This window comes from Cetorhinus maximus, chromosome 5 (assembly GCF_964194155.1).
Source record: "Cetorhinus maximus chromosome 5, sCetMax3.hap1.1, whole genome shotgun sequence".
NCBI classification, from domain to species: Eukaryota; Metazoa; Chordata; class Chondrichthyes; order Lamniformes; family Cetorhinidae; genus Cetorhinus; species Cetorhinus maximus.
The window spans coordinates 121927609-121954587 of record NC_135883.1 but is presented as its reverse complement, the minus strand read 5'-3'; the positions used below and the strand labels follow the sequence as shown (position 1 = coordinate 121954587).

Sequence of the window (26979 nt, the reverse complement as noted above, 5' to 3'; positions counted from 1 at the left end):
TCAATGTCCTTAAACTGCCTAGCCTGAAAAGCCAGGAACATATGCAGATGATAGCAGTATTCTCACCAAAGATTTGTATTAGTGTCCTGAATAGAATTTGTTTTTTTACTGTTGTCTGTGCTCAAAGGGTTTTAATGTGTGAGATTAGTGTACTTTCTTATCCTCAGTGATTTGTCCCTTTATGAATTTAAAAATAAAGATTATCACACACTTGCCCCTGAGGTTTAAAGTGTGACATATCAGATTAGATACAGATGAAGAAAAAAATTAATGATTACAATCTTGAATTATTTCAGTCTTTTTCCGTAACAGGCCTGTAGTTTCTTAGATGAATTGATGCTTTAGTTGCAGTGGAGATCTTGTGAAAGCAGTGGGTTTTTAGTAAGCTGCAAGGCTGCTTGTAGTTGAATTGTCAAGAGGTTGGCTCTTGGGCAAACCTGAAGTTGGAACAGGTTGCTGAGGGGAGAGTCCTCCCACTTTCAAGGTATAGCTGATTTACCTTGGCTACATAGTTGTCTTGCAGCTGATTCAATGGTATTTCTGTCTCAGAACAATTTCTGCTGTTTTTAAAAGCACGTAACAAACATGGCTGCCTTACCAATGTGACCTGATACAACTCCAAAATCCTTCTCCAAACAAGGTGGTGCATTAGGCCAGTAAGCATCCTATGTTTGTGGTTTTTCAGACAGCCAAGGTTATTTGGGATGAGGAGCCAACACAATACAATGAAAGGTCAATGAGATTCATTTCATATTCATCTGACACCCATTGAGTTTCGATGTCTTTATTGTTCAGAGTGAAGCAGAAAGATGAGTCGGCTGATATATTATAGTCCTGTTTGTTGATGGTCCATCCTTTTAAAAGGATATGTGAATTTCACAAGTGGCTGTGATTATCCACATTAGGTAGTTGTTTGAGTTTCAGGACTCTGGAGTTGAATGCTGCTAAAAGTCACATGACATGCTAGCAATCTTAAAAGCTTTTGTCAATTTTAAAAACATAAGATTGGTAATATCTTCATTCCTGTACTGGGGATGACAATACAATTAACATAACTTAACTTCTTAATTCTTCTCTAGCACCTTGATCCTGTTCTCACTTAGAACCATAAATGATGACAAGAACCAACCATATGGCCCATTGGACCTATATAAATGGGAGCTGGAAAAGACCATTTGGTTGTTTGAACCACTTCCCAACAAGATAATGGTTGATCTTCTATCTCAACTCCACCTTCCTGCAATAAGAATATAAAAAATAGGAGCAAAATAAGGCCTCAATGGGAATTAAACCCAGGATTGCCTGTTTGCTATTCAGTCACTTTTAACCAACTGTGTAGGCTCATTGGTAGATCCTATCCTGTTATTCCACTCCCCTGCTCTATCCCTATAGCCCTCAGTTTTTTTTAGTATTAACCCAATTCTGTTTTGCAAGTTAATATTAAATTTGTTTCCACTACCCCTTCAGGCAGTGCATTCCAAGTTGCAACAACTTGCTAGCTTGCCTCTGGTTATTGAGCTAATCACCTTTAATCTGTGTCTTCTGGTTCACCTCATTCATATATGTCTGATAGTGCTACTGTAAATTATTTTGGAAGATTTTTCTACATTAATGCTACAATATAAATTCAAGTTGTTGTTGTACATGTGTATTTCAGGCAGAGGTCTCGATATGATTGTGTGGGGACTGTGGATAAAACTATCATCTCAATCCCAATGTTATCAGGATTAATTTTAGTCAATTGGCAGCAAAGGCACTAACCAGACAAGCCTTAGCTCGGTACCACAATGGATGATCATAGAAAATACAGCACAGAAATTGTCAGTGCCAATTCCTTTACTGGAGATATGCAATCTCATTTTGAATACCTCTCGTATCCTTTTGTATTTCGTTTCCAATTTTTAAAAATGGCGCCTCGTATTTTAATGTATTCCATCTTCCAATGATAACCTCTTGTTTATATCTTTTGTTACCAATTTACTATTAAGTAGAAATAATCCTTTAATTTGGAAAATCCTGTTTGGATCCTTTGTAATCTTGTATTCACTGAAAAAGTATTCAAGCCCTTTTTAATAATTATAAGCTTAAGTCTTTTTAGGCTGTCCCTCGTGGTCGAGAATGACTTGCTTCCATACTAAAAATGAGCTCTCGGGTGACTAAAGTATATTTCTAGTGAATCTTCAGTGTGCGGCTATTGGTTCTAATACTTTCCTATGATGCATCGTGTGAATCTGCGCACAGCATTTCAACTACAGACGAACAACTTGAACAAATTCATTACCTCCTTGCTTTTATGTTCAGTCCATCCAAAATCCCATTTATGTGCCATTTTCTCCCTGCACTTAGCCTTTTTAGAGAAAAATGTACATATCTGCACTCTTGGTCTCGCAGCTCCAGTATAATATCTGCCTTTTGATACATTTGTCCTGAAATGACCGTTGATGGTTATCTCACATGCATAGAGTTCCCTCCTATTGGATGCCTCAATATAAGTGAGATGTTCTCAGGCCATGATCGCCAATGATTCCATCTTTTTAAAGCCGTTTTCTTTCTTCAGTTGATATAAATGCTTAGTACTACTGCCAGAGCTTAGGAATATTTGTTGAATCTGAAGGTTCACTGCTATTACTAAATTTTATTTATTTGTTTAATATCATGAGATTTGTTTAAATGCCACATAAGAAAGTGTTAGAAAAAATGACATTCATGGGACAGAAGACAGTAGTATGAACATATGAAATAGCAGAAGCAGGCCATTCATCTCTCAAGCCTGCTCTGCCATTCAATAAGATCATGGCTGATCTGTGTTTTAAATTCCACATTCCTATCTACCACAGATAATCTTCGATTCTCTTGTCTAACAGTATCCACCTCTGTTTTAAACATATTCAATGACCCCAGCTCCACTGCCTTGACCTGCAGAGAAAAAGTTTCTCATTGTTGTGATAGGTAGTATTTGCCAGGCTGACCAAATCCACAAGGGAAACTTGGTCACATTATCACAACGATTTTGCAATTTGTATTTATTACAAGCAGGCCTGTGCACTGAAGTCAGAAGTATTGAGTCCACTACCACCTTTAGAGATTTTAAAGATTGAATTAAAACGTTTATTAGCAAAAGAACAAACCTAAACACACACAATTACAATTTTTTTTAATAGTCAGTGTGTTGCTGGCTAGGCCAGCATTTATTCCCTATCCTGAATTGCCCTTGTTCAGAGGCAGTTAAGAGTCAACCATGTTGCTGTGGGTCTGGAGTTACATGTAGGCCAGGCTAGGACGGCCCCTAAAGTACATTAGTGAACCAGATAGGTTTCTACAACAATCGACAATGGTTTCATAGTCAACATCAGACTTCTAATTCCAGATTTTTATTCAAATTTCACCATTGGCTGTGGTGGGATTTGAACATGGGTCCCCAGAGCATTACCCTGGGTCTCTGGAATACCAGTCCAGTGACAATACCACTATGCCACCACCTCCCTTAAATACACAGTTGTAACAGTTCCCAAAATTTCTACTTAACCAGACTCAACTCCACACCCCCTATAATGTAACATTCTAAATAGATTTTTATTTAATTAAATTAGACGAACAAACTCTTAAGCCAGCTTTAAATTATCCCACAATAATATTAGGAAAAATATGATAGTTCCTTGACACCTCCATCCTCATGGAAAACTGAACCACCATAATTTTAAAAGATGGCTTCATTTTCTCAACCCATCTGACATTGCTTACTATACTTACCTATATACACAAAGCTAGTACATGACCAGGTACATGCATTAACATGACGAAATGTACAAACCCTTTGTATCAACAGGTCATTTGAGTCAGTGTCCATGTTTCAAGTGTCCAATCTCCTTTGACCTTTAAGCTCTTGACAGCACATTTGCAATTAAAATTTCTCATCCAGCCACATGCATAATCTGTAAATTAAATGATTGGAATAATAAACTTCATCTGAACAGTCTTCCACTTTGGTCCCGAAATTTGTCCAGAAATTTTAAAGGTTTGTAGTCTGTATAAACAATATTGTTTCTGAAAAATTGCTTGCAACAGGAACCTTGAAATGCTGTAACGATAACACCAGACCTAGAGTCTCTTTTACGATGGCTGAGCGTCTTTTCTGATGTACGTTCAGCTTCTGTGAAAAATATCCTAACAGCTTTTCAATTCCTGTTTCATCATCTTGTAACAATAAAGCACCAATACCCAAATCACTAGCATCAATTGCCAAGTTAAACTGCTTGACATCATTAGGTGCTGCCACAACAGGTGCAGTCGTCAACACATGTTTCTGACACTCCTGTGTCCATTGAAATTTCTTGTTCTCTTTAAATAGTTCAGCCAGTGGAACAGCCACACTGATAAAAATTTGGTACACACTTCTGGTAAAATACACTCGCCCAGAAATCTCAAAACTTCCCTTTGGGAAATTCACGATGGCTTTTATTTCAAACCTCTTGGGGCTACCTGACCATGTCCAATGGTATGGCCTAGATATGTAACTTGCACTTTTGCAAATTCACTCTTAGCCAAGTTCACCACCAAATTAACTTCTTGCAGTCGATCAAACAGTTCTTTCAGATGTTGTAAGTGCTCCTCCCATGTTTGACTGAAAACTAACAAGCCGTCAATATAAACAGCACAATTGCTCAGTCCTGCAATTGCTTTTTTTGTCAGTCTCTGAAATGTTGCTGGTGCATTCTTCATACCAAATGACATAACTTTAAACTGATATAGTCCATCTGGCATTACAAAAGCCAATACCTCTTTTGTACTTTCTGATAACGGTACTTGCCAATATCCTCGCAGCAAGTCAATCTTTGTGATAAACTCTGATTGTTCCACTTTCTCAATACAATCTTACAACAATGGAATAGGATATGAATTTGCTTTTGTCATTTACCTTTCGATAGTCTACACAGTGTGTTCCATCTGGTTTCGGCACCATCACAATAGGTGACCTCCAGTTACTGCAACTAGATTCTATGATGTCATTCTGAAGCATGAATTTGATTTCCTTTTGTACTTGAGCGAAATTTACTGGATTTAATCTAATAGGATGCCTTATTTTAACTGAATCTCCCACATCTACATCATGTGTAGCTAAATTTGTTTTTCCCAGCTTATTCCCACAAATAGCTTTATGTGACTGCAGTAGCTTTTCCAAATTACATTGACACTCGTCTGGAAAGTAACTCTATTTTATTTAAAATTTTAAATACCCACTCATTGTCCAATTTGATTAGAGGAAAGTCAATTTCAGAATCCTTCATTTCTACCTCTTTATCAACCACTACTAATACCTCCTTTTGGTTATCCTCCCTGTCAAAGTACTTTTTAAGCATATTTACATGAAACATCCTCTGCTTCCTTCTATCTGGAGTATTTATTAAATAATTTACTTCACTCAGTCTCTTTTCAATCATGTAAGACCCACTAAATCTTGCCTTTAATGGTTCACCTGACACTGGTAACAAAACAAACACCTTTTCCCAGCAACAAATCTACGAGCTTTTGCCCTCTTATCTGCACTTGTCTTCATCACCTGCTGTGATATATTTAAATGTCTCTTAGCTAACACACATGCTCTGTCTAATCTTTCCCTGAATTTTGTCATGTAATCCAGGAGAGTTGTTTCTGAACTCTGCCCCACTAGCTTTTCCTGTATCAACTTAAGTGATCCCCTTACTTCATGACCATAGACTAATTCAAAAGGACTAAACCCTGTCAATTCATTAAGGACACCCCAAATAGCAAATAACAAGAATGGAATCCCCTGATCCCAGTTCTGTGGTAATCTTGACCATAATCCCTCATCATAGTTTTTAAAGTTTGATGCAATCTCACTAAAGTACCTTGTGATTTAGGGTGATAAGCTGATGACTTAAACTGTTTTATCCCAGACTGTTCATTACTTCCTTAAACAGCTATGACATGAAATTCGAACCCTGATCCGACTGTATTTCTTTTGGTAATTCATATCTTGTAAAAAAATTTGGTCAACTCCTCTACAATTCTCTTTGCTGTAATATTTCATAAAGGTATCGATTCTGGAAAACTGGTAGACATATCCATGATTGTCAGCAAGTACTGATTTCCAATTTTGGTCTTAGGAAGGGGCCCTACACAATCAATCAATCAGGACCCTGGTAAAAGGTTTGTCAAATGCTTGAATCAGAATTAAAGATACAGGTTTGATCACTGCTTGAGGTTTTCCTGTCACCTGACATGTGACATGATCTACAGAATTTGCCAAATCTTTATGTAGTCAAAGCCAATAAAAATGTTTTTGTATTTTCACCTGAGTTTTCCTAATTCTTAATGTCCAGATATTGGAATTTCATGAGCTACTGTCAATGTTTCATTTCTATATCCAGATGGTATAATTATTTGATGTACTACCACCTACTTCTCACCTGCTGGAATACGAGACACCCTCCATTTCTTCACTATCACGTTACCTGTAAGGTAATAACATTCTGGAATACATTCTGCCTTTGTTTAAGCTGTCTGATATAACTCCTTTATTTGTGGATCCTTCTGCTGTAACTCTACCAATTTCACTGAGTTAAACATTTCTCCCTCACCCTCTTCAATGTTCTCTTCCTGCACAATCTTTTCAAAGACAGATCTGGCTAATTGGATGTCAACATCCTTTCCACAACCTTTTCGGTTCCTCCTGTTCCAACCTGAGTTTGTGATCTTGTTACTACACAATCTGGAAACAATCCAGAATGCTCTTCCTGCAGCATCTCTGTTGAATGCATATCCACAGGCCGCTCAATTGCGGTAGGCACTACCAACATCTGTGACCCTATTATTACCTAAGATAAATTGAACCCTGCAATGGGCAATATTTCCATTACTCCAGCAATCACCTCACCTGTTTTCAACTTACTTTTTAAATTTGCCTTCCACATAGAATAGGTTTAGCATCTCCATGAATCCCACTTATCATCACTCTTTCCTGCAATACTCCCCCCTGGACAACAAATAGCACTATCCCATAACCTTAAGGACTGACTAGCCCCTACATCGTTAAAATTTTTACATCTTTGCCTGCTCCACCCTGTACACATGGAAAGACTTACCCTTCACACACACAATCTTCAAACATTTCTGTAACCTGCCTTTCAGAACTCGCTTGGGTAAATTGTGAACACATTTCCACTTCTTTACCTACCACTGATACTTCCTGCTTCACCTGTATACAAACCGCTAGTTTTTCTTGCCCCTGAATCTCAGAACCCACAATACTCTTATTTCCAGAACTTTTCTGCATTCCAGCTATTGCAATAGGTTTTCCCTGTAACCTGCAACACATTGACTTCGTGTGCCCCACCTTATTGCAGTGAAAATATTTAAGTCTTCGAGTGTCACTTCTACCCTCAGCACCTTCTTTCCTAGTCTGAGGCGAAACTTCCTGAAAAATTCCAGCTGCTCCTCTTCCCTGACTACCTGCCTTCCTTTCACCTTCCCACTTTCTATCCTTCTTGGACTTAAAAGGTTGACAAGAAAAAGGTTTAGATCTATGGACTATCTCATAATCATCAGCTTCTCTGCTGCTTGCCTAGCCGTTTTAACCCTCTGTTCTTCCACATGGGTGGAATTGAAGGAACCGAAGGAATTGATCTTTAAATTCTTTCAAAGAGCTGCATACATTGTCTCTATCTTTAATGCCCGTATCAACCAGTCAAAATTACTTTGTTTTACTCTTTCAAACTCAATATAAAGCTGACCAGTCTGTTTCCTTACATTCTGAAATTTCTGCCTTTACGCCTCAGGAACAAACTCATATGCATCCAAAATACCCTTTTTTACTGCCTCACAATCCATCGATACGTCTTCTGATAGTGACGCATATACCTCATGAGCTCTACCTACCAACCTAGATTGTGAAAGCATGTCCAGACTTCTTGTGTCCATTTCATTTGCTTAGCTATCTTCTCAAACAAAATAAAGAATGCCTCTACACCCCTTTCTTCAAACTTCAGAAGAGCCTATTTCAGAACAGCCTGTAAAAAGTTAAACATCTCCCCACCGGGTTTTAGGTTGGATGTGCTTGTTTCCACATCAGAAGCTTCCTCAGCATCTGAGATCGCTTTTTTAACTTCCAGTCTTTTAAGCTGATATTCTCTTTCCTTTCCTCTTTCCTCCATTGCTAACTTCTCCAGTTCCAATTCCCTTTCCTATTTTCTTTCTCTCTCCCACCTTTCTTCTTGCTCCCTTTTAAATGCTCGTTTTCTCTAATTCAATTTTTTTCATTTCCATTGCTTGTTCAAGTTCAAGCTTCTTCATTTGTAATTTGTAACTACCTCCAGCTGTGACTCATTAATTCCAGTTATCCCCTCTAATTTCAAATGCTGCACTATTACTTCAATTATGTCCGCTTTCTTCGCCCTTGTGGTTAATCCTAACTGCATCTTTAAAATCCCTCAACACCAACTCCCTGAGCTCAATGTTCTTTTTGTACTCCCACCCTTAAGATTCACCAAGTCCGAGACAATCAGGGAGTTTCAAAAATCCCGTAAAGAGCCCTCAATTTTATTATGATATGCCAGGCTGACCAAGTCCACAGGGGAAACTTGGCTATGCTATCACAATTATTTTGCAATTTGTATTTATTACGAGAAGGCTGGTACACTGAATCAGAAGTAGTGAGTCCACTACCACCTTTAGCGATTTTAAAGATTAAATTAAAACATTTATTAACAAAGGAACAAACTTAAACACACAAGCTTACAGTTACACAGTTATAACAGCGCCCAAAATTTCTACTTAGCCAGACTCCCAACTACATAAGGCAACAGTCCAATAGATTCCAAATTTATAAAGTCATCCAGCAATATTACCACAGGCACCCACTGGACAATGGACTCCCAAAGGCTTTTAACACAACTTTGGTTACTGGAACAGCAAACTCCTGCAGTGTGGCTAGAGGCTGTTTCCCGTAAGTCTGTTTCACTAAGTCACCTTTCAAGATCTCATCCAGCCACTCCTCAAACAACCTTCCAACCCTCTTTAAATATATTTCTCCCTTTTCGACCTGTAAATCCCATTGTTTCAACTTGCCTTTAAAAGTTACTTTTCCCAGAATATAACAGTCTTCCATGTTATCATTATGGCTAGCACTTTTGTGAAAAATCAACATCATAATTTTGCCTTATTTACCATGCCATTTGTAAATATTTTCCATGTCCCTTTGAAAATCAAACTCTTCTCCACTTACCTAAAAATGCAAATTTCATTCACACCATATCTGCTGAACTCACCCTAGCTTTACTCATCTCTATTTCAAACACCTGTTTTACACTTCACTTTGATAATTTAAACCTGGCTTAACTAAATTGGCCACACACACACACGTCTGTTTTAAAATATCCCACAATAATATTAGGAAAAATATGATCGTTTCTTGACATCATCTTTGTTCTAAAAGGGCAACCCTAATTTTAAAACAGTGCCTGCTAGTTCTGGACTCACCCACAAGAGGAAGCATCCCTTCCATGTCTACCTTGTCAAGACCATTCAGGATCTTATATACTCAATGAAGTCACCCCTCACTCTTCTAAATTCCAGTGGAAACAAGCCCAGCCTGTCCAACCTTTCCACATAAGATAACCCACTCATTCCAGCTATCAATCTGGTAAATTTCCTCTGAACCGCCTCCAATGCATTTACGTTCTTAAATAAGGAGACCAAAACTGCACACACTATTCAAGATGTGGTTTCACCAATGTCCTGTATAACTGAAACATAACATCCTTATTATTATGTTCAATTCCTCTCAATAAAGGATAGCATTCCATTAGCCTTCTTAATTACTTGCTATACCTGCATACCAACTTTTTGTGACTTGTGCACTAGAACACCTAGATCATTCTGTACCTTGGAATTCTGCAGCCATTCTCCATTTAAGTAATACACTGCTTTTTTATTCTTCCTGCCTAGGTGAACAACTTCACATGTTCCCACATTATATTCATCTGCCAAACTTTTGCCCATTCACTCAACCTATTTATACCTATTTGCAACCTCCTGATGTCCTCTTCACAGCACACTTTCCTACCTATCTTTGTGTCATCTTCAAATTTAGCTACCATGCCTTTGTTCCCCTCATCTAAGACATTGATATAAATTGTAAAATTTGTAAAAACTTGAGGCCCCAGTGGGACTCCACTCTACACATCCTGCCCATCAGAAAAATATCCATTTATGCAAACACTCTGTTTTCTGCCAGCCAGCCAATATTCTGGTGGCAGGGCAGGTGGAGAGAGCAGTTAATAAAGCATATAGTATCCTAGGCTTTATTAATAAGGGCATAAGAGCAAAGAGCTAATGCTGAATTTAGATAAGAGACTCGTTAGGTCTCAGCTGGAGTATTATGTACAGTTCTGGATGTCACATTATAGGAAGGATGTGAACATATTGGAGAGATTGCAGAAGAATGGTTCCAGGGATAAGAAACTTGGTTACAAAGTTAGATTAGAAAGGCTGGGACTTTTCTCCTTAGAGAGAAGACTAAGAGGAGATTTGATAGAGATATTCAAAATCATGAGGAGGCTGGGCAGAGTAGATAGGGAAAAGCTGTTCCCGCTCGTAAAAGGATCAAGAATGAGAGGGCATAGATTTAAGGTGATTTGCAAAAGAAGCAAATGTGACATGAGAGAAAACTTTTTCACACAATGAGTGTTTTGGGTCTGGAATTCACTGCCTAGAAGTGTGGTGGAGGCAGGTTCAATTGAGGCATTCAAGAGGGCATTAGATGATTATGTGAATAGAAACAAGGCGCAGGGGTATGGGGAAAAGGCAGGGCAATGGCATTAGGCCATAATGCTCATTTGGAGGGCCGGTGCAGACATGATGGGCCACATGGCCTCCTTCTGTGCCATTGAAAGTCTGTGATTGTGTGATCCTATCCATACTAATATGTTACCCCCTACACCATGAGATTTTATTTTCCGCAATAACCTTTGACGTGGCACCTTATCAAATGCCTTCTGGAAATTCAAGCACAGTACATCTACAGGCTCTCCTTTATTTGCAGTGCATGTTACTCCATCAAAGAATTCCAATAAGTTGGTTAAAAATGATTTCCATTTTACATAATCATGTTGACTCTTCCCGATTACCCTGAGTTTTCCTAAGTGCCCAGCCAAAACCTCCTTAATGATCAATTCCAGTATCTTATACCTTACTTAATTACATAGATATTTGTTTTAGGTATTTACTTAATTTTTATTTATTTAAATTAATAAACCCTACTGTTCCCAATAAGCTGTACTACTGCTATTACAAAAACCTTATTATGAAGAAAACCTTACAGTTACCAATAAATTGTACCAGTATTTAAAAGATAAATAAGCAAAACAAGTAAAATACTCACCAACCAATCATTTACCCAGTTCCCTATGATGACACAATTAAATTCCTCTAAATCTGGTCATCCACTGAGACCGAGCACCAGCAACTGGCTCCTTAATCTCCCCGGCTCCGCTCTCGCTCTTTCTCGCACTCCTTTACCTCTCCAGCTCCACTCTCGGTCTCGCTCTTTCTTGTGCCCTTTTACCTCCCTGGCTCCACTCTGTCTCGCTCTTTCTCACGCTGTTTTATCTCCCCAGCTCTGCTCTCGGTCTCGCTCTTTATTGCGCTATTTTACCTCCCCGGCTTCACTCTGGGTTTCGGGCTCTTTTATCTCCCCAGCTGTGCTCTTGGCTTCAAGCTGTTTTATCTCCCCGGCCCCGCTCTCGGTGTCGCTATCCCGCGCTCTTTTATCACCCCAGCTGATTGCTTCTCAGTCTGTATGGAAGTATAATAGTGGTGTGCCACAGGGGTCAGCACTGTGACAACAGCTCTTTTATTCATATTGATGGCCTGAACATGGGTATGGGAACACAATTTCAATGTTTGCAGATGACACAAAGCTTAACAACATAGTAAACAGTGAGGTGCAAGAGGTTTAATCTTGCCTGCCAATTAGAAAAAGAGTTCTGCCACTGAACTTAATAGAGTAGGAATATTTAACTGGGGGAAAGCCAACTTCAATGGGCCAAGAATAGATTTGACCCAGATAAATTGGCATCAAATGTTGGTAGGCAAAACTGTAACTGAACAATGAGCTATCTTTAAAGAACAGATAGTTTGGGCTCAATCAAGATATATTCCCACAAAGGGCAATAGTAGGACAAACAAATCCAGAGTGCTCTAGATGACAAAAGAGATGGAGATTAAGATGAAGAAGAAAAAGTGTGTTTATGACAGATATAAGGCGGATAATACAAATGAGAACCAGGCTGAATATATAAGGTTCAGAGGGGAATTAAAAAAGCAAAAAAGAGAAGCAAAGGATATGAAAAGAGACTGGCAGCTAACGTAATAGGGAACCCAACAGCCTCCTGTGGCAGCGTTCCATCTCATAAGACAATGGTTGGTGCTGTGGCGGTCAGCTCTGTTAAGCATCACCTGGTGTGGCTCAGGAGTCCCTGGCTGACAGATTCTGCTGCATTGGCTGCACAGCAAGACAGTGGGCTGAGAAGGTGCACAATTCACTGGAATCTGTTTTCTCTGGACTCTCTTGGCCAGCTGAGCTTTTCTTTCCTGCTCACCTCTTCCAATGCCCTTCCAAACAGTCAGCCTCCAGGAGTCATGGTCATCAGCAACTGTCACCCAGATGTCAGTGTCTATATCCGCCATCCTCAACTCTTGTTTGCAGATGTCCTTGCAATGGAGGTATGGACGCCCAGGAGGTCATGACCCAGTGGCCAATTGACCGTACAGATGGTCGTTGGGTATACGGCTGTCACCCATCAGATGAATGTGGCCAAGCCATGCTAATGAACTCTAAGTTCTCTTCGAATCATTTAACTTTTCCCCCTTTTACTAAGGATTTCCATGGAGAGAATGGATTTAAAGTTTTGAAGCAATTTTTTAATGCCTGACCTCAGAAAAGTCTTGATAGATATATAAATAGTAAAAAAGGTGATAAAAGAAGGAATGGAGCCAATAAAGGACTAAACAGGAGATTTATGCCTGGAGGCAGAAGTATGGTTGAGGTGTTAAATTAATACTTTGCATCTATCTTTCCTGTGGAAGAAGATGCTTCCCAAGTCATGGTGAAAGAGGAGGTAGTTCAGACACTTGAAGAGTTTAAAATTCATAAAGAGGTGGTATTGGAAAGGCTGTCTGTAATGTTGTTGATGTGATGTACATGGACTTCCAAAAGGCATTTGATAAAGTACCACACAACAGATTTGAGAGCTCATGGAATAAAAGAGACAATAGCAACATGGATCTGAAATTGGCTGAGTGACAGGAAACAGAAAGAAGTAGTTAATGGATGTTTTTCAGACTGGAGGAAGTTTTATAGTGGAGTTCCCCAGGGGTCAGAGTTAGGACCCCTTCTCTTGCTGATGTATATAAATCACCTAGACTTCGGTGTACTGGGCACAATTTGAAAATTTGGGGATGATACAAAGCTGTGAGGAGGATATTGTAGAACTTCAAAAGGACAGAGACAGGTTGGTGGAATGAGCGGACAAATTGCAGATGAAATTTAATGCAGATAAGTGTGAAGTGATTCATTTTGGTAGAAAGAACACAGAGAAACAATATAAAATAAAGGGTACAATTCAAAAGAGGATGCAGGAGCAGAGAGACCGAGGAGTACATGTGCATAAATCATTCAAGGTAGTAGGACAGGTTGAGAGTGCAGTTAATAAAGCATACAACACTCTAAGGCTTTATTAGTAGGGGCATAGGTATTAGAGAGAGTGCGGAAAAGATTCACAAGAATGGTTCCAGGGATGTGGAACTTCAGTTACATACAAAGGGCAGAATTTTGCCCTTGTCGGGTGGGCTCAGCAGGTGCAGTCGGGAATCCAACTGCCGCCCGTGACGGGGCCCGACCGCGATTTCACGCTGGCGGGCCAATTAAGGGCTGCCCAGTGTGAAATGTGGCTCGTCAATAGCCGGTAAGGGCTGAGTGGGGGCGGGGGCCTGTCGGCTGCCGGGTCCAATGGCGACCCAGCGGCCTGTTTAAAAATGGCCCAGGCAGCCCCAGAAAGGCTGCCAGGGAAGGACATCTGCCTGCCGTTGCAAGGATGGAGTCGAGTGCGGTAGCAAATGCCAGGTGGGAGGGCAGGTTGGTGGGCACTTGGCTCCCCCATTTTTCCGACAAGTGCCTCGCTGCCCGCCTGGAGGAGGTGACTGCTGGAAGGGACTCTCTTGTCCCCAAAGATGGGAGGAGGAGGCCACCGCACCTCACAAAGAGGGCATGGGAGGAGGTGGCAACCCGGGTGAGCAGCCGTGACATGGTGTGGCGCAGTTGGGTGCAGTGCCAGAAGCGCTTCAATGACCTGCTGCTGGAAGGGTGAGTACCGTGTTGGCATGGGTCAGTGTGCTGAATTGTTTTGGGCTGGCCGTCACCCCGTGGAGCTCAAGTGTGTTAGAGAGTCTGAGTGCCAAATGTCAATCACACCGACACTGGCCAAGGGTTGAGCCCTGGCTGCTTTGGCTGAGTGCCTTGTAGCTTGAGGGTCACGTGCCCTGCCATTGCAAGGTCTTTACAATGGAAAAGGACGGTGCAGGTATAGACATCAGGTTGGAGGACTGTGAAATATTAGAGGAAATTAACATAGAGAGAGAGGAGGTACTAGCAGGTTAAGCGGCCTTAAAAGTGGATAAATCCGCAGGTCTGGATGAGATGTATCCCAAAGTGTTGAGGAAGGCAAGAGAAGAGATATCAGGGGCCCTGGCAGTAATTTTCAAATCCTCTTTGGCCACAGGTGAGGTGCCAGAGGACTGGAGGACTGCTAACGTTGTCCCATTATTAAAAAAGGGAGGAAGGGATAGACCAGGAAATTACAGACCAATCAGTTATCAAACACAGTGCCAGCTAATTGGATTTTGACACCTTCTTCTTGCCTTTGAACTGCCTGCCCACCTTCTTTTTCTTGTTTCAGCCTATGAGCCTGTGACCTCATTACCACACAATCTTGAAACAATCCAAGATACTCTCTGTAACACTTCTGTTGAAACCACTTCTACAGGCTGCTCAACTACCATAGGCATCACCCAAATCTGTGACCCAGCTATGTCATTACCCAAAATAAATTAAACCCCTGCAATGGGCAATTTTTCCACTACTCCAGCAATAACTTCACCTGTCTTCCATTTACTCTTTAAATATATCTTCCACAAGAGGATAGGTTTAGCATCTCCATGAACCCCACTTATTATCACCTGCTCCAGCAATACGCCCTCTGAACAACAAATGTCACTATCCCACAACATTAGGGATTGACTAGCTCCTGTGTCTCTTAAAATTTTAACATCTTTACCTACTCCACCCTGTACACATGGAAAGACTTTCCCTTCACACACAAAGGGCAGAATTTTACGACAGTGGGATATTACGTTCCCGCTGAAGTTAATGGGCTTTATAATGGCTCGCCGCATTTTATGGCCCCATCCCCGCCGAAATGGGGCCGTAAAACTCTGCCCAAAGTCTTTAAACATTTCTGCAACTTACTCCTCGGAATTCTCTTGGGTAAATTGTGAACACATTCCCACTTCTTTACCTTTCAATGATTCTTCCTGTTTTACCTGTACACATACCACTGGTTTTTCCTGTGCCTGAACCTCAGAACCCACAGTGATTTCATTTCCAGAACTTTTCTGCACCCCAATAATTCCAACAGATGTTCCCAGTAATTTCCAATACACTGACTTCGTATGCCCCGCTTTATTACAATGAAAACACTTCAATTTTCGAATGTCACTCCTACCATCAGCACCTTCCTTTTTATTCTGAGAAAAAACTTACTGGGAATTTCCAGCTGCTCCTTCTCTTCCCCAACTACCCACCTTCCTTTCACCTTCCCACTTTCTATCCTTTTCTTATTTGAAAGGGTGACAAAAAAAAGGTTTAGCTCTATGCTATCATCAGCTATCTCTGCTGCTTGTCTTACAATTTAAACCCTCTGTTCCTCCACATGAGTTCTCACTACCAAAAGAATTGAATCTTTAAATTCTCTCAAAAGAATTACTTCACTAAGAGCTGCATATGTTGCCTCTATTTTTAATGCCCGTATCCACCGGTCAAAATTATTTTGTTTTACTCTCTCAAACTCAATATAAATTTGCCCAGGCTGTTTTCTCATATTCCTAAATTTCTGCCTGTATGCCTCAGGAACCAACTCATATGCACTCAAAATATCCTTTTTCACCACACCATAATTCAATGATACCTCTTCAGATAGCGAAGCGTAAACTTACGCGCTTCACCCAGCAACATAGTCGGTAATAATAATATCCTGTATCCTGTGGCCATTTCATCTGTTTAGCTATCTTCTCAAATGAAATGAAGAATACTTCAACATCTTTTTCCTCAAACTTTGGAAGAGCTTGTACAAATCTAAACATTTCCCCACTGGGTTTTAGGTTAAAGGTTTTTTCATCATCAGAACTCCCTCAGAATCCGGGATCTCTTTTTTAACTTCCAACCTTTTAAATAGGTATTCTCTTTCCCTTTCTTTCTCTTTCCCTTGCCTCTCTTTATCTTTCTCTCTTGCCTGAAATTCCAGTTCCAGCTTCCTTTCTTTCTCCTGCCTTTCTGCTTTCTCCCTTTGAAATGCCCTTTCTCTTTCCTTTGTTTCTAATTCAATTTTTTTCAATTCCTTTGCTTCTTCAAATTCAAGCTTCTTCATTTGTAACTGAAGCCTCACTACCTCCAACTGTGACTCACTAGTGTCAGGTATCACTTTCAACTGTAGATTTTTTTTTCATTTATTCATGGGATGTGGGCTTCGCTGGCTGGGCCAGCAATTATTGTCCATCCCTAGTTGCCCTTGAGAGGGTGATGGTGAGCTGCCTTCTTGAGCCGCTGCAGTCCATGTGGTGTGGGTACACCCACAGTGCTGTTAGGAAGGGGGTTCCAGGATTTTGACCCAGCGGCAGTGAAGGAATGGCGATATATTTCCAAGTCAGGATGGTGAGTGACTTGGAGAGGAACTTCCAGGTGGCGGTGTTTCCATGTGTCTGCTGCCCTTGTCCTTCTAGATGGTAGTGGTCGTGGGTTTGCAAGGTGCTGTCTAAGGAGCCTTGCTGTGCTAAACCTTCAATTATATCTGCTTTCCTCACCCCAACAAGTAACCCTAATTTTAACTTGTCTGCCAACTATGTTAGCTTATTTTTGGATACATTTTGTAACCCAATCAGAGTTATATCTTTTACTCCCAGACATATCTTAACAATTGCCAAAGCCATTTTGGAGTCTCACCACTTATAAAAATCCTCACTAACTCCTGAACTCAAAATGCTTCTCATATTTGTAACCTTAATATTCACCAATTCCAAACCAATCAAGGAACTACAAATATTATCCTGCCAAGAGCCCCCAATTGTTATGACACAGCAGTTGATAAAAGCTACGTTGTTTAAATCCCAGAGGGAAATTTGAGCAACTGTCATAACCTATATCTTAAATTGGTATGTTTGAGATGCAGCTCTGAATTCAGGAATAAGACCACTGAGCCTCAAGAGGTTTTTAATATAAAACTAAATTAAACATTTATTAATTTAACAACAAATTAAACACATATGCATGTCTACAAATTACTACCATAATAACTTTTAAACTAATCCCCAAATTAATCACTCCAAGGTAAATCTTCACCAAGACAATAGTAATCCATAGAATTTAAACAGACACCAGGCAAAGTACATTTGACCTTACAAATTCAAGATGGGGTTCCTTGCAATTTGGTTCCTTTGCAGACACAGTTGTAGGCTTACAGGCTGGTTAGATCTTAAATGCCTCTACCTTACACATAGTCTCCTTTCCCTCTTTATACCTAGCTTCCCCTTTGAATGTAAATTTTCCATGGGACCACTAGGCTTTTCTTCACATCTTCTAACAATAACATTTTCATCCCACTAATTTTATTAGTAATGTAAACACATTGCTTGGGGTCTCCCAGCTAGGTGCAAGATTTTACTTCCACCCTTGAATGCTTCATTCAACAAATGCAAATTTACACTTTACCTTCTATCCTCCTTACAATTATCCAACTAACATCTCAAAACTACTATAGATCAAAACAACCAAACTAGCTGGCTTTAATCCAATTAAGACACACACAGACACACACATAGACACAGACCCCACTAAAATTCCATGTTAAAAATAATTTCCAATAACATTATAGACATTACTATCTCTTCATGACACTTGAGTAGGCAGATAAGCTAGAAGCCCAACTCCAATCATATCAATGTGGCTGTGCCTGAACTGTCTCAGCTGCAGAGGAATGGTCACTTTGTACAGGTTTCCCTAATGCGTGGATGCTTCCTTCACCCACCCTACCCCCCGTCCTGAATGCTTGTGCGCTATATTCAACAGCAGGGTTGCCCTTGCCCATCCCCCCCAAAAGTCACCTCAACCTCAAGGCAGCCCTTGCCCTCCCCCCACAATGTTCCTCAAGCTTGAAGCCCAACAGGTGACCCTGGCATGCGCTGCAACATCATTGCTGTGTACTGATCTCCATGTCCCCCTCAAATTACAGCCCACCAAGTGCACACCTTTTATGTGCTGTTGTGAGACACGGTGGCATGCTTTCCCATCGACATGGACAGACGTTCCAGTGGGGGGAAAATGATTCTGGCAGGCTGGCCTAATAATGATATGCAGATGTATTATAATAAGACCTGGTGGCGATGTTGTGGTATGTTGAAACCAGTGTCAATTGTCAAAAAAACCAATCTGGTTCACTAATGCCCCTTTAGGAAGGAAACCTGTCATCCTTATCTGGTCTGGCCTACATGTGTCTCCAGATCACAGCAATGTGGTTGACTCTTAAATGCCCTCTGGAATGGCCTAGCAGGCCACTCAGTTGTATCAAACTGCTAAATAGCCTCAAAGGAATGAAACTGGACTGATCACCTGGCTTGGCTGAGACTGTTCAGGCGCAGCCACATTGATATGATTGGAGTCTGGCTTCTAGCTTATCTGCCCACTCAACAACAACTGCAAACACAGCCCTGTCGACCATGCAAAGTCCTCCTTATGAACATCTGGGGACTTGTGCCAAAATTGGGAGAGCTGTCTCACAGACTAGTCAAGCAAGATCCTGACATAACCATGTAATCATATCCTACAGATATAGCCCCAGACACCACCATCACCATTCCTGGGTATGTCTTGTCCTACCGGCATGACAGAATGGGCGAAGGTGGCATGACAGTGATACAGAGTCTGGAGGGAGTTGCTCTTGGAGTCCTCAGATTGATTCTGGCCCCCATGAAGTCTCATGGCATTAGGTCGAGCATGGGCAAGGAAACCTCCTGCTGATTGCCACATACCCCCTCAGCTGATGAATCAGTGCTCCTCCAGGTTGAACACCACTTGGAGGAAGCACTGAGTGTGGCAATAGTGCAGAACGTACTCTGGGTGGGGGATTTCAATGTCCATCACCAAGAGTGACTCGGTAGCACCAGTACAGACCAAGCTGGCCAAGTCCTGAAGGACATAGCTGCTAGACCTCGCTGCGCAGGTGGTTTGAGGGGACCAACAAGAGGAAGAAACATACTTGACTGCGTCCTCAACAATCTACCTGTCACCGATGCATTTGTCCATGGCAGTATCAGTAGGAGTCCTTGTGAAGACAAAGTCCCATCTTCACATTGAGGATGCCCTTGATCATGTCGTGTGGCATTTACCACCATGCTAAATGGGATAGATTTCGAACGGATCTAGAAACTCAAGACTGGGTGTCCATGTGGTGCTGTGGGCCATCAGCAGCAGCAAAATTGTACTCAGCCACAATCTGTAACTTCATGGCCCAGCATATCACCCACTCTAATACTACCACCAAGCCTAAGGTTCAACCCTGGTTCAATGAAGAGTGCAGGAGGGCATGCCTGGAGCAGCACCTGGCATACCTAAAAATGAGGTATCAACCTGGTGAAGCTGCAACACAGGACTACTTGTATGCCAAATAGCATAAGCAGTGAGCGATTGACATTTAAGCAATTCCGTAACCAACAGATCAGATTAAACTCTGCAGTCCTGCCACATCCAGTCATGAATGGTAGTGGACAATTAACCAACTCACTGGAGGACGAGGCTCAACAAATATCCCCATCCTTAATGATGGAGCATCCCAGCACATGAGTGCAAAAGATAAGGCTGAAGCATTTGCTACAATCTTCAGCCAGAAGTGCCGAATGGATGATCCATCTCAGCCTCCTCTGGAGGTCCCCAGCATCACAGATGCCGGTCTTCAGCCAATTTGATCCACTCCACATGAGACCAAGAAACTGCACAGCACTTGATACTGCGAAGGCTTTGGGCCCTGCCAATATTGTGGCAATAGTACTGGAGCCTTGTGCTCCAGAATTTGACGCGCCCCTGGCCAAGCTGTTCCAGTACAGCTACAACACTGGCATCTACCCAGCAATGTGAAAAGAAATTGCCCAGGTATGTCCTGTACACAAAAAACAGGACAAAACCAACCCGGCCAATTACCGACCCATCAGTCTACTCTTCATCATCAGTGAAGTAATGGGAGGAGTCATCAACAGCGCTTTCAAGTGGCACTTGCTTAGCAAAAACCTGCTCATTGAGGCCCAGTTTGAGTTCCGCCAGGGCCACTCAGCTCTTGACCTCATTTCAGCCTTGGTTCAAGCATGAGCAAAAGAACTGAACTGCAGAGGCGATATGAGAGTGACTGGCCTTGACATCAAGGCAGCATTTGACCAAGTGTGACATCAAGGAGCCCTAGCAAAACTGGGGTCAATGGGAATCGAGGGGAAAGCTCTCCATTGGTTGGAGTCATACCTAGCACAAAGGAAGATTTTGAGCATCCACGGTATTTTGCCTTTAACAAAGGAAGATGGTTGTGGTTGTTGGAGGTCAATCATCTCAGTTCCAGGACATCACTGCAGGAGTTCCTCATGGTAGCGTTCTAGGCCCAACCATCTTCAGCTGTTTCATCAATGACTTTCCTTCCATCATAAGGTCAGGAGTGGGGATGTTTACTGATGATAGCACAACGTTCAATACCATTCACGACTCCTCAAACTGAAACAGTCCATGTCCAACTGCAGCAAGATCTGGACAATATCCAGGTTTGGGCTGACAAGTGGCAAGTAACATTCACGCCACCCAAATGCTAGGCAATGACTATCTCCAACAAGAGAGCATCTAACCATCGCCCCTTGACTTTCACTGGCATTACCATTGCTGAATCCTCCATTATCAACATCCTGGGGGCTTACGAGTGACCAGAAACTGAACTTGACTAGCTATATAAATACTGTGGCTACAAGAGCAGGTCAGAGGCCAGGAATCCTGTGATGGGTATCTCAGCTCCTGACACCCCAAAGCTTGTCCACCCCCACCCCTTGTGCCACAAGGCACAAGTCAAGAATGTTATGGAATACTCTCCACTTGCCTCAATGAGTGCAGCTCCAACAACACTCAAGAAGCTTGACACCATCCAGGACAAAGCAGCCCACTTCATTGGCATGCCAGCTACATACATTCATTCCTTCCACCATCAATGCACAGTAGCAGCAGTGTGTACCATCTACACGATGCACTGCAAGAACTCACCAAGCCTGCTTAGATAGCACCTTCCAAACTCATGACCAGTGCCATCTAGAAGGACAAAGGCAGCTGATACATGGGAACACCACTGCCTGAATGATCCCCTCCAAGCCACTCACCATCCTGACTTGGAAATATATCGCTCTTCCTCCATTGTCACTGGGTCAAAATCCTGGAACTCCCTAACAGCACTGTGGGTGTACTTACACCAGATGGACAGCAGCAGTTTAAGAAGGCAGCTCACCACCACCTTCTCTAGGGCAATTAGGGATGGGCAATAAATGCAGCCTAGCCAGTAATACACACATCCCATGAATGAATAAAAAAAAAAATTACGCTAAACCACTTAAAGGAGATATTAGTCAGTTGACTAAAGGCTTAGGGGTCAGACAGGAAAGTGGAGCTGAGGCCACAATCAGATCAGTCATGATCTTATCAAATGGTGGAGCAAGCCCAAGGGGCCCAAGGCCTACTCCTGCTTGTACATTTGGGTTCTTGCATTCCAAGACATAGGTTTTAAGGAACATCTTAAAGAAGGAAAGTAAGATAGGGAGCCAAGAAGTTTAGGGAGGGAATTCCAGAGTTGAGGCCCTTTGCAGTTGAAGGCATGGTCACCAAAGGTGTAGTGATTAAACTTGGGATGCCCAAGAGGTCAGAATTAGAGGATGTCTCCTAGGATTGAAGGTCTGAAGGAGTTCACGGAGGTAGGGAGGGGTGAGGCCATGGAATGATTTGAAAAAAGGGATGAGAATTTTAACATCATGTTGTTCAACCAGGCACCAGTGAATGTCAGTGAACACAGGGGTGATGGGTGAATGGGTTTTGATGGAAGTTACAGCTGGAAAAATAGTTTTCTTGCCAATGTTCCTTTTAAGGATCAGCGACAAGTTTTTCAGAGCTGCTCCTTGACTGAATTTTGTTATTCCCAGCCAGCTATGCTGCCGACCTGATAATCCCTGTGCATGTTTTCCATGTACAGGGAGTTTATTGAAAGTAAGGGGAGGGCCTTGTCCTGCAAGATTCAGCAAGGCTCGACCTTCCTGCTGCATCCATACCATTAGTGAGTGTTGCCCAAGTGTTACTGTATTTGCAAGAAAAATAGCATTATAACCTCAAGTTCTTTTCTGAATGGCTCCTGCATTCAAAAATGTTCTGTAAATTTGCCTTTTAAATGAAATGTTCATATTTTTCTTAAATTTTATTGTCTTATGTAGCTAATGTACAAAATAAAACTAAAGATCAATGCATTAAGTCAGAAAAACTCACTAATTTTTCACCTCAATCAAAAGCAGGTTTGCTGACCAGCCACAGTGAGCTCTCATCTCTGAGGCTATAAGCAACTACTGGAATTCTTTCTTAACATTTTTCACCTCAAACTAGGCACAGTTACACCTATTAAACCAGTTAATTGAATAAAGAGTTGGGGGAACTTTTTAAGTTGACCTATACATTTTTGAAGAGCAATTCACTATTAAAACTCTGGCCTTTCCACCACCTATGATTATCTTAGCAGGGGGTTTAGGTGGCTATTAAAGGATTAGCTGTCTTTGATGTGGTTTATGAATAGAAATTTGTTTTTATAAGGGATTAAGCACTTGATGACACTTAAATGTTTTGAATGTGCTTTCCTGAATGGCACTTTTTTAAAAATATAGTGAAGGCTGTAATAGATATTAAGACCTTTATTTAATCTCAACATGGCTCCTGAGATCTGTCCATGGTGGATACTGTGTGAGTTGGCATTGATGGTGTAAGTGTGACAAAAGGTTGGCATGAATTGATATTAAGTTGGCACGTGGTTATAAGGGGAAAGGGGTAGGTCAGGGGGCATGGGTTGGTATAAGTTGGCTTGGGGACATAGAGGTGACATGGGGAGTGGGTGGGGGATAATGGGGTATGAGGGATGAGGGCTAGAGGGCCTAAAACTTAACAAAACAACTCGGTGAAAGTCCCAGAGAACCGAGGCATGCCTTTTAAACAGCCCACCTCGGCACTCAGCAGCTTCTGATCTGCATCAGGGAGCAGCAGACCTGCACCCGCGCCTGCACCCCTGAAACAAAGATCACGCCATTTGTTGGAGTTTCTCCCGTGGCAGGTATTGCTAACTGGGAAATTTCCCAACTCGCACAACTTACCTGGGGAGTGAAATACTGGGCATTAAAACCTATTACAACTCTTAACCCTTTCCAGATCATTGACCTGAAGTGTTAACTCTGTTTCTCTCTCCACAGATGCTGCCTGCTCTGCTGAGAATTTTCTATTTATTTTTCAGATTTCAAGCATCTGCTATATTTAGCTTTTGTATTAGTCTGAAGAGTAACATCTGCAGTAATGCTGCAATGTGAACGTCCTCTGGTGAGCTGGTTCTGGTGCTATCCTATCCCAGTGGTCCTAGCTTCTGCACACCTCTGTCCTATGACTGACAGTGTGAAGACTCTTCCTCTAGTCTAGTCTTTAAGTGTGCACGATACCAGTCTCTGAGTCAATTCTTGTTAGGGTCAGTGATGGCACATCTTATAGGAAAGGGTGCCTTTTCCTCTAGTGCCATAGGGCTCAACATTTTCTGCACCTGAAATTAAAGAGAAGGGCAAGGGTTAGTTTTTAGTGTCAAGCATCAGCAAGAGAGATGACTGGCTGTTGAAAGCAGCTAGTTAGTCACGCAGAGTGTGAAGGAGGGATAGAAACGAGAAGGAAAAACTGTTAATAGCGTTATGACTTGTTTTGAGAATATGCTTGCCAGTATTATGAAGTGGTGATGTTATACAATAACAGTGCGATATGTGAGGAGTGAGGGTTACAATTGCGCAGAGAGTAGGAGATATGTGAGTAGAATAATAGGAACTGGAGTAAGTTGTAGTGCCGTAACCTTAGGAGAGTGAGGGGAACTGGAGAATGGGAATGCTGTGAACAGTGAACCTGCAGATGATTCACGATGATCGCTTAACTTCTTTTGGCAATGCAGCTGGAAGCTAAGACTTAGCAGCCTCATTAATCACCTCTTCGCACTACCTTCGAAGTCGTTGATTGGAAAACTTTCTGCCACCTCTAGGTGATCAGAATCTTGTGGTGCACCTGCTCAAGCATCTCCAAAGCTGCATCAGAGAATCTGATTGCCCCACCTCCAGCTCCTTCAGCCATGTCTCCCAGTTTCCAGCATTTTCTGCAGTCAAAGTACACCTCTCGTTTAAGAGGTACAGGCTGTCTTTAACTGGCATCAACAACATCAGATTCCTCCCCCAGCTCAGACAGACGTACAGCCAACAAGAAATTGGCTAAATGCCTGTCCAGCACACACATTTCAAGTGGTGTCTATGGCATGCAGCAAGATCCTTATCCCCGTGTGCTCATTTTCCGGTGTGATTGAATTTCTAGGCCTCTATTTTTAACTTAATTTTTGTGCCCACTAATTTAGACGCATTAGTTTCAAGTTTATTTTTTATTAGTTTATCACGCTAAAATTGAACCTAATAGAAGTATGAACTTTATTTAAGGAAAATAATTTTTTATATGTTGTGAAAAGCCCCAGCAATTACAATCATGCATTTTATCCTTCAGTTGCTCATTGGAGATTTCTTACATCCATTTATTAAACTGCGTCAAATGTTAATGCAAGAGCAATGGAAAAATGAGTGTAGACTAAAAGTGAGGTAATAATTTGCGCAGGATTTGTGTTAAATTACCCTAGTTTCTATTGAAAACTTGGCCAAAGCAGGATAGGGTTATGAGGATGTTGGTGCAAGTAGCTGTAGTTGCGAAAGGAAAAAAATTTAAAGAATCCAAGGTTTACCGAACACTGGAGAGTGTATATTGTGCTGCAGAATTTAGGTCATAAAGATAAGCACAAATGGATCGGTATGCTAATTGCAGGCAAGTGGAATAGGATCAGAACAGGTCTTCTATGGTTTTAAGTTAAGAAATGATATACTGGGGCATCTATTCTTTACAAAAAGTCATTGATAATTTCTCTTCTCGATGGCTGATTTCCATGCCATTACATAACTTCTGGAGCTTGTGGTCTTACAGTGTGTCAATTATAATTGAAGACCTCGGTCACATTTTGCTGCTGAAATGATTTGGCATGTTTTAGGGGTCATCATTTAATTTTGTCAGAGTATTTGATTTTTAGTTTTTCTTTAGCATCACTAAGTTAAAATGACTTACCTGTTTGAGAAATATCAAAGAATTTACAGCATGGAAATAGGCTAACTGGCTCGTCGGAGTTATATCAGCTCTCTGAAAGAAATATCCACTTGGTCCCATTGACAACAGCATGTAAATATAGTGTGACAAGTTGATATGAGTACTTCCATTATTAATATGGATATCTTCTGCACTGTGTGATTCTATGATTCTGTGATTCTGTAATTATTTGTTAATTTTATAAAACCTTCAGGAAACCTCATCCCGCCTGTAGATGAGGTTTCCTGGAAAACGCGAAGGCCGCTTCAGCTCTTCACATGCCCGCCAACCTTAAAGTTGGGCGGGTAGCACTGTTAATCAGGTAAATTACTTTCTTAATGGCCTTAATAGGCTGTTGACAGTTTGGTGGATGCGCAGCTGTGTCTGGCGCACGCCCACCGAATGCAATATCGAAATGACACACATTGGATACACGCCCGACGTCATCTCGTGTCATTTTACGTGGCGGCAATATTCTGCCCTTAATTGGCCACCATCTGGCCTTCACTGCAATTGAGGTCCCCGGCTGTGGAAGTTCCAGCTGCCAAGAACTTCCAGCCAATCAGAAGCCGGAAGCTCCTGATGCTGCCAGCACCAGCGGAAGCGGTGGCTGCTGGTAGCACTGCACTCACCCGGGACCCAGGATCACCAAGGGCCACAGGTGAGTGAAAGCAGGCTGGGGATCACAGGATGGGGCGGCAGGGTGAAGATAAGGACAGAGCAATGGCTTTCAATGGCTGGGTCCCTCAATCAAGCACAGAGTGCTCGATAGTGTGGGACAAACCCTCATCCCCACCCCGGGAAGCCATTGGCAAACCCGTCAGGGTTTTGTGGGCAGCCTTCCTAGGGTGCAGGAGACCCATGCAACCTCTATTTAATTCCTGAGCCACCACTAAATTGTGGTGGACTCATGGATTATGGGTACATTAGCTCATTAATGAACCTCATTGACATCCCACAGAAGGTGGCTGGGAATCCTGCATCAGTCCCTTCTACCCTCCAACTTAATCGAGGGAGATTTTCCAGTCGCCGGAAAGCTGATATCAGGGATCTTCCATGATTAAGTGGGCTCGGCTGCCCTGGTTTCCACTACGACTGGCTGCGTAAAATCCAGCCCTAAATTTCTATCCATAGAAAATTTAGTTTAAAGCTTGCCAGAGGAAGTGAGAGAATTGTCAAAT

At 41.8% G+C, this 26979-nt stretch overlaps 1 protein-coding gene across 1 annotated transcript in view; it reads left to right on the top strand.

Annotated features, from left to right (window-relative positions):
- Window positions 1-26979, top strand: part of pnrc1 (proline-rich nuclear receptor coactivator 1) — a 40181-nt gene that overhangs the window by 6961 nt on the left and 6241 nt on the right. The gene's annotated exons all lie outside the window — the stretch shown is intronic.